Genomic DNA, 9,262 nt, shown 5'->3' with positions numbered 1-9,262 from the left:
ATATCCACTGCAAGCAACCTTTGTCTTGTAGGGTATCCACTGCAAGCAACCTTTGTCTTGTAGGGTATCCACTGCAAGCAACCTTTGATGTTGGCAATATCCACTGCAAGCAACCTTTGTCTTGCAGGGCGAAACTTATTAGCCGATATACGCCCAACAGACTCACTATAAGCAACCTCTGTCTTACAGGAGCAACAACATACTCACTGTAAGCAACCTCTGTCTTACAGGAGCAACAACACACTCACTGTAAGCAACTTCTGTCTTACAGGAGCACATTCATCTTGATATCTCTGTAAGCAACCTCTGTCTTACAACAAAGCATTATAGCAAGGTATCCCAGGAAAGCGTTCTCAGTGGTCGTACCACCATCTATCTGACTGCCTCTCTGCAGCAGATTCTTACATAATCATTCTCATTATCATCATTCATTAACATTCTCATTATTCATCATCACTTTCACATTCTTATGGTGTACCTCTTTCTTTCTCTGTTCAATCATGCTATACAAACTCTACAGCTTTTACTTTTACAACATCTTAACTCAAACCATTTCCCTTTGTCACATTACTCTCTTCTCTGTGTCTTTTTACTTTGCTCAGATTACTCTTTTCTCTGTATCCCTCTATTCTGCTCTGGTTACTCTGTTCTCTGTGTTTCTTTACTCTGCTTTGGTTTCTCTACTTAACATATGTATTTAAAGCTTATGTAAATTTTGGTATGAATAGTTAGCCTGTCCCAAGTATAGGTTCATTAAGTCTATACTGAAATAGTTTAACTTTTCATATAATACTTAACCCTAGTCGCAACTCAAGGACTAACTATGTTGCCCTAGTTTGTTCACTAATTCTATCTATTTTTCTGTCATTAAAACATTACAGACTTTTTCTTCGATTTTTATCTTTTCTTTAACTTTTTATCTTTTCTTTATATTTGCCTCACTAACATGTTAATACCACTCCCTAAGTGTTTTATGAAGGTAATTATGAGATTTTGCACTTAAAGTTGTCTTTCTAAAGTTTTTACAGAAAACTGCCTTTTCTGCATTATTTTTTATTATTTTTATTAAAATATTATTTTTAATTAAATATTATTATTTAATATTTTATTATTATTTATTACTTTATTAATATATTTTCGAAAATTAACTTTACTTTAACCTTTAACCTTTAAAATTCACTTTTTACCACCCGTAACTTTTAATATTTCTACTTTTACCACCCTAACTTTCAAAAATTACCAGACAACCCCTAAAACACCAAAAATTTTACTTCCTTGCCCTTTTTAACATCTAAGGCCTGTTCTTCATTGTTCTTCATCACACTCAAAGTGTTCTTCATGTTCTTCATAAATTCTTCAGATTCTTTCTCTGTTTTTACTCGTTTTTCAGTCTTTTCAGTAACCGATTTTTACTATAATTCATAATAAATTCCCAGCCACTAAAATCCCATCTTTTCTACATGATTTTAACACAAATTGATCCCTAATTTACGGCCTAGGGTTTTGTTTTCCAGCTGCTCCAAGAACATGAACATAAAGCTTGAATTTCATCAAATTTCATCAAAATTTCACCAAATTTTCACCAAGAATCAATCATATATGCAACCAATTTTTAATTTCACCAATTTTTCACCAAGAATCAATCATATATGCAACCAATTTTAGCACAACCAAATAATACAACATTCACACATCTCAAACACAAATAATCAAGATTAATTTTGTGACACCCTACCTGGTTTTGCTGCTCCTAATTCAATCAAAGTTTCAGGTGGTCCTTAAGCACTTTTTCCTCCTAAATCACATCAACAACAACTTTAAATCCAAAAACTCTCAACTGACCAAATCTCACTCAGTATGTTAGGAAGAGATATCTCACCTTAGACTTGCTGGAAATTCACGTTTCTTGGCCCTCAAGTCAAGTTAAGCATGATTCCTAAGGAAAAACATCAAGAAAACACATGTTTACATGGTTTTCCTTGAAAACCGAATTTAAGAGGGAGGGAGACAGCCATCTCACCTTATTTCCAGCCTTGATATGTTATATGGTTATGTAGAGAAAGAAGAGAGGATCATTTTGGTGAAATCGGAGTTTTGATTTGAGTTTTAGTTCAGAAGAAATCAAGCTTTGAAGATTAAGTGTTCATGGAGGTTTCTCTCTTTTCTCTCTTGTTATTTTCGGGCCAAATGATGAAATGAGACAGCCTTGGAGGTCTTGGGAGTGTAAGGTGAGTTGTGATTGGTTGGCTTGGAGGTGGATTAAAATAATATTAAAATATCTCAGGTGTATAACAACTAAAACTAGGTGTATCGGAACACTTGTAAAAATATCTCTAAAAATTATTTTCTGAGCTACTAGCATAAATGACACTAGTAACATATTTATTATGAGAATAAAACATGTATGATGAGCCCTTAGCATTGCTAAAGTCATCAGAGAGTGCTGGTGCTAAGCTGCACCAGTAAATCGTAAACCTGGTTAAACCGATTTCCTATTTTTAAATAAAACAGACCAGGTAACCTTATAATATCTTTCAAGTAACTTCTAATACTAATATAATGATAATATTATACTATTATCTTTCTTCTCTCATGAATCGAGTCCGGTTTGTCAAACTGAGCCTATTTACGAAAACTAGAATCAAAACTCCTAACCGATACGGTTCAAAAACTAGGTTCTCCGTGGCCGCGTTGTCGAGCTTGCCTCAAAAGAGGTTTTGGCTTAAAGATGTCATAATGACAATGAGGATTGAGATGCTTGATGATACAGCAGAGGTGTTTCCTTTACTGATCTTCCGGAGAAATTCGTGCCTGTAGAAAAGATCCGCGTACTTGAAAATCGGGGTTGTTACAGAGAACAATTGCACACAAGAAGGAAAATAAGTGGTTATAAGATGTAACCATACCATTAGGCTCAAATCTCACATGCTTGTGTTATTAGCTCAGAACACGATCCACAAAATATATAATTCAAGCAAGTTCAAACAAAAATTTTCTTTTGAATCAATTGGGGTGGTGCCCCAAAGATAAATTCCTTGAAAAATTTATTGTTTTGACTAAGCTTATTAATGCAATGTTGTGATGGAGAAATTTTAAAAATTTCTTAGTTTATCGCCTTTTTTCAATCAAAACAAATTTCATATGCAAAAAGGGTCAACTTAGGTTTCGACAATCTAAAAAATTTTTCTAATCACAACCAAAAAGCTAAAACAACTATAGAAAGAAAATCCAACTAAAAATATGAAATATCTACTAACCAAGGTGCAAAATGCAATAAAGTAAAACAAAAGTATCTCAAAATAACAAATATATACAATAATCCTAAAAGTGCAATAAAGATAAAGTGCAAAATATTAAAAGTAACAAAAACTAAGAGATAAATGTCTGAAATTGTTCACCCAAAATAGCAATCTACCGACGGTGATGACGGTGACCTCCCCACACTTAGAATGAAGCATCATCCTCGATGCTACTGCTCGGACTCGGGATGAGGGTCAACGGTCGCATCTGACTAGGGCTGAGGCTGAGGCTCCACGGAGGTCTTCTGTGCCTCTAGGGTAGCCTGGGTCTGTGCGGGTGCCTCTGGCTGTTAAGCCTGCACCTCCTCATGCTCCTCCTCTTCTGTGGAAGAAGGGTCTTCATCAGGGGGCATCTCGGTGCCCAATGCTACAAGCATCTGATATACTCGATCAAGGCGTCGCGTGATGAGGCACTCACTACGCTCCATGTATCGAAAAGAGGATGTACTAGTAGATATGTCGGCTAGGGTGCTGGCTATGGTGGTGCAATAGGTGTTGTGGACGGTCTTGCTCCAGCTGAAGAAGACGAAGGACCATGTGTTGCTGCCGTTGAAGCTCTAGCTCTAGATCGAGGCCGGGATGGAAGCTTCTCATTCACCCAAGTCCTCCATGAAATGACGTTCTCCTTTCCGTCGACTAGGGGTGGTGACACGTTATCTGCTCTCCATGGAGCATTGGCTCGCCGAGCCATCTCAGTGACCAAAGTCAGAAATGGGAATGTCACTACAAGAAAAACACCTATTCAGCCACACTATTTTTAAGCTACATTTGAAATGTGTAGCCTATTCATAAAATAGGCTACACTTTTCTACGAGTTCCCTTTTTATAAGGGAATAGGAAACACAATTATGGCATCATTTAAAAAGTGTAGCCTTAGATATAATAAAGATCACTTATAAAGCGTAACCTTATATTGATATCTATGGGTACACTTTTCATACCAAAGGAAGTGCTTTTAAAAAGTAACCTATTTATAATATTTTGGGTGCGTTTTAAAAGTGATGCCTAATGTATCTATAGCCAAATACACAAACACTTAGTAATTTTTTGTTTCCTTTTCACCAAATCACATACTACCATACACTACTCTAGGGTCTGCACTCTGCACACAGCTCTCTTCTCTCAGCACCATAAGACACAGCCATGCACCTTCGATTCCCCTCATGGCTCATGAACGGTGTCGCTACCTATCCTCTCTCAGCCCTCTCTCTGCCTCTCACCATCTGCCATCACCCTTTCCCTCTCAACCCTCTCTTTGTCTCTTACCAACCACCGTCACGGCTTCCGTCACCACTCACCAACCTTAGAGTCATGACGGTGCTGCGCTGCTTCTCGCCTCTCGGTGATGACGAGTTAACGACCCTCAGTGACAACAAACGCGAAGTGCGACAACGGTTCTCTGACCCTCAACGACGACGACTGGTTTTCCTGTCTCGGTCACGACGGTGTTGTCCCCAGTCATTCTCTTCTTCTCTGCCGCTAGTCTTCTTCTTCTTCTTTTTCTTCTTTTTCTTCTCTTCTTTGACCTCTGCTCAAGCTCAGGTAAATAATTAGTGTTCTGATTAAGGATTTTGATGATTGGAACTTCTGATTAAGGGTTTTAATAATTGTTCTGATTAGGGGAGGTTCTGCGATTATTTGTTTTTTAATTAAGAAGCATCGTGTTTTACTTTTACTTTCTTTTTGGTTTTGATGTTTCCCAATTATTTTCAGGTTTTCAGGTACTGTGGTTGCTGTGCTAAGGGGTTGTTGGTTTATGGACTACTCTGATTTCCTGAAATTGTTGATTTCTATTGTTGTTTGGTGTACTACTTACATTGATGTTGCATTTCTTGATTTCTTTCCATCTGTTAATTGTCTTACAGCTTCCTGAGCTTCAGAGAGGTTAGGGGAGATTGTTTGAGTTAGTTACAAATGGTGTATTTTAGCGGAGAAGAAGAACAAAGAAAATTTTAGCAGAAATTATTAGAAGAGATTTAAAAATGAATGGGATAAACACAAAGATGACTTATGACAGGGCACAATAGCATTGGTTGTTTCATGTATCTAACTCTAGTTATTGTTATTGTCTTTGTTGTTTCGTGTATTGTCTAATCTTTGTAAGCTATCTGCACTTAGTGGGACAAGATTATTAAACTTTGTTTGCAAATTTCTTTCTTTTAATTTTGTTTTTTTAAAAGTGGGTTCTTGTAGTTTTGAATCTATTAAGATTTTTTTGGGTGTCTGATTTTGTTTCCTCTTATTAGTCCACATGTTGCTCGAGTTTGTATAAACACTGCATACACTAATTACTGTTAATTTAATTTGTTGTCTTTGATTTCATGAATAGCTAGTCGTGCAATTGAGTTGAATAATCATTCTTTACTACATGGAAAAGTGATAAGGGTCATGTGGTCTCATCGTGATCTTGATGTGAGAAAAAGTGCAGAGGGAATGTTTTTGTTAAGGTATATGTCTATTTGTTTGCAACTTTGATACACCATACTTAATCATATGCCATGATCAATATCATTTTTAAAGTGAATTCTTTTGTTTTTCTTGTACTGCGACAGCACTTAGTTGAATCCATAGATAATGCAGGATTACATGATTTATTTCAAAAGTTTGGAAATATCTTGTCCATCTTTGGGAATTGCTTTGGTGCTTCAAATTGGTTTAGAGGGAGTGTTGATAGTGATACTGCTGAGAAGCCATGGGAAGAAGGTAATAGAATTGAGGTTGTGACTAATTGAATGATGTTGTGCTTGATTTATTGAATGATGATGATGCTGAAAATTCTATTTGTTAGAGTGCATAATTTGTTGAAAGGCTAAAAGCCAAGTTTCATGATCGAATTAATTAATGATACATGCTAATGATTATTTGAGATGATGCTGGGCTATTTGTTATATATAATGCAGTAAATTCACGATAATATATGTGAATTGTTTAAGTGATTTGTGGCTGGATTGCTATGTTGAGTAATGCAGAAATTGTTGATTTCATTTGAGTATGCTTAAATGTGAAAAGTGACAAAAAATGATTAATCCTGAGCACTTGGGGTTGATTTAATCTTTCCAAAAAGTTACAATAGGTAAAAGAAAGTTAGAATGCAACGTTAGAGTAATTGAAAAGCTAGGAATATCAATTTTTGACCTCTCAAAACCCAAGGTTACATGTTGCAGAATTATGCAGTTTTGGGCAGCAATTTGTGAACAAAACTGGGAGCAATATAGCCACTCAAAATGAGTGAAATTATTTTTCTATGAAACCTTAAGATGTCTAGGTTATTCTCCTAAAATTTCAGAATTTTCTGATGTGTGGTTTAGGAGATATGATTTTTAGAAAATGGTCATTTTCTGCAGAAACAATGCTGAACGAATTCTGGAACAACAACTTCAAAACCACATATATCAATACTCTGAAACTCTTTAGAGGTGAAACCAAAGAGGAATGAAATATTAGGATGTCCAAATTTTAGAACAATTCGAATTTTATAGAGAAAGTTCTGTCTTCTAGAAGCAGGACTGTTCACTACTGCGACAGCACCCTTTCCTTAAAACAAAACCATATTTTGAGAGGCATAACTTTTTTAGAGAAGTGAAAATGCTCTGGGACTTAAACTGGGTGAAAGATAGGTAAGTCTGGTTCAACCACACCAAATTTTAGGAGAATCTAACCAAAGATGGATTTTATATAATTTTTCTAAATTGGTTACTGCTTGCTGTTTTTCTGAAGTGTACTAAATCAGTAGCCGGTTTTTAAAAAATCATATAAAAGGTGGTGAATAAATATTTATTTGTTGGCAGAATATGTATAGGAATCTTTGACATTGATTCTTTCTATTCTACCATTTTTTAAATGCTTCAAAGTTGGTCTTTGGCATACATTTAATCATCATATTTTAAGATGTTATGTACTTAGTAAAGGACCAAAGGGTAAGTACATAACTAATTATGCATAAGAGTGGAATGATGATGAAGTTCCATGTGGAGATTTTAGCTGAACGGTTATTAAACGGAAGCTGGTAGTTTCTTAATCCATACAAAAAGGAATAAGACTGATTCTGGGTTTATGTATGCTTGTCACTGTTTGTGGAAAGCTGGTGCTCTTGGTGATTCTGTCACTGTCTCCCGTGAGAAGAACAAGAGAGGATTAAGGTTGGTAGCAAAGCTTAATTTTTTCCCCTTAATTTTTTCTTTTCTAGTTTTTACATGCATTTGAAGTCTTCCATGCTACTTCCTTACTTTGCTTTCCTTTCTCTGTTTTTATGTTTTTTCCCACTGTTTTCCCCCTTCTTGGCATGTTGAGGATTTTGCGAGTTTTTCTTTTTTTTTTAATTTGAATTTTAAAACTGTTGTTATGAATTGTATAAGTAATTGTGTATAATCAGTATGAACTAAAAGCTTTCAATTTGGTGTTTGTTACATCCCTTATCTCTTTATATGGTTTTGTGTTTTTAGTAACTCGTAATTTCCATTTTCCGCTTTTCCTTCTTCTTCTTAATTCTCTTGTATAACCAACCCAAACCTTGATTATCTTGGTTGCTATAGTCTCATGGGTGATGTTGTGTTTCTGTGATAATTTCCTTGCTTCTTTTATTCCTCTGAATATGATTGTGATTTTCATTCATTTTAGGCCTAAAATATGACTATATAGCCGTCAATCTCTTGAAGGGAGAGCAATCTCATCCTGGTTTGTTCCCTTCCTTTTATTTTCCTCAAGATCGTCACTACTTAATCCCCAATCTCCTGCTAACAAAAACTATAAATAACAAGTAATGATATGCTCTCTTGGATTCAGTTTGTCAAATTGGAAACTTGAAATGGTTATTTTGTAAGGGAAGTTTGTTTTAGGGGTCAAAATTGTAATCTTTCCTAAATTTCTGGTTCTTTGTAGATATGAATTTTGTAACGAAAGACTATTTTACATGTGCAGTATTGTAACACCCGGTCTAACCGAAATTAATTAAATAATGAGTTAAGTAGGAGCGAATATGATTGGAATATTTGGCAATTGGAATTTGATGATTTAAATATAATATTTGGATTCAGTGAATTTTTCCGAGTCGGAAGACATAGTTTTCTGCGTAAAAGTGCGCAGTGGAATTTTGACCGACAGTACCGGCTGAGACCTGTCTGGTACTGCAGCTGAGAAAATTGATCATGAGTAAATAAGATTAAGAAATGAGGAATTATGATTAGGGGAGGTAGAAATATTTAAAGTGCGATTTGGAGCGCTAATCTTAAAGGTTTTGGCCCAAAATTGGGCCAACGGACAAAAATAAGTGAACCGGGCCTAAGTGGGCCCAAGACCCAACATATATAAACATTAGTTATGAGCATTTCAGCTCATTTTACCCTAAAAAGAAGGGTTGGGGCGCTGAATTAAGAAGAGAGAAGAGAAGAGAGAAAACCTAACTCTCTTTGATCTTCAAACCACCATAACTTGAGCTACGGAGCTCCGATTGACGAGCCGTTTGCGGCCACGCGTCGCTCTTCTCATCCTCTATAATTCTATCTAAGTTTTGTGGTGAGTATTCCATTCATCTCTGCCCAGTTTTCGAAATTCCCCACTGTTACACATTTTTGGGTAGTTAGTGTTGAAATCTTGTGATTTTGGGTGTTTAGGGATACTCCAACATAGATTCCAAGTGGGTTCTATCCCTACTTCATATGGGCTGAGGTAAGAAGTGCTCAAACCCTTGTGATTTGTCATTTTTTATGAGCCCTAGGTTGATGTATGTATGTAATATTGGTTATGTTAGTGCATTTGATGGTTTTGGTGCACGATTGGGAGATTGGTGTTGCTTGAGGAGCTTTGGTAAGGCTTGAGGCTAAGGTTGGTGGAGACTTCTAAAGAAGAGGCTCAATTGATTTGGCTACAAGAGGTACGGTTTAAGTTTCATTTAAGTACCGTGTGGTGTGATGAGAATTCCTAGGCTAGATGCCCCTAGGATTAAGTTTGGATTGTGTAAATGGTTG

General features: G+C 36.0%; 2 long non-coding RNA genes across 3 annotated transcripts in view; one reads left to right on the top strand and one right to left on the bottom strand.

Annotated features, from left to right (window-relative positions):
• LOC110276032 (uncharacterized) overlaps positions 1-2,115 on the bottom strand; it is a 9,853-nt gene extending 7,738 nt beyond the window's left edge. For both annotated transcript variants that reach the window (XR_008003664.1, XR_008003663.1), the window contains exons 1-2: positions 2,021-2,115; positions 1,880-1,936 (exon numbers count right to left, since the gene is read on the bottom strand). This is a non-coding gene — a long non-coding RNA (uncharacterized LOC110276032). The remainder of the gene's footprint in view (positions 1-1,879; positions 1,937-2,020) is intronic.
• A 6,464-nt stretch (positions 2,116-8,579) lies between these two features.
• The window catches only part of LOC127743231 (uncharacterized), a 14,890-nt gene continuing 14,207 nt past the window's right edge, over positions 8,580-9,262 (top strand). Inside the window, exon 1 of the long non-coding RNA XR_008004608.1 lies at positions 8,580-8,810. This is a non-coding gene — a long non-coding RNA (uncharacterized LOC127743231). The remainder of the gene's footprint in view (positions 8,811-9,262) is intronic.

This window comes from Arachis duranensis, chromosome 10, assembly GCF_000817695.3.
Source record: "Arachis duranensis cultivar V14167 chromosome 10, aradu.V14167.gnm2.J7QH, whole genome shotgun sequence".
NCBI lineage: Eukaryota > Viridiplantae > Streptophyta > Magnoliopsida > Fabales > Fabaceae > Arachis > Arachis duranensis.
The sequence above is the reverse complement of the archived record's forward strand: the minus strand, read 5'-3'. Positions and strand labels throughout refer to the sequence as shown.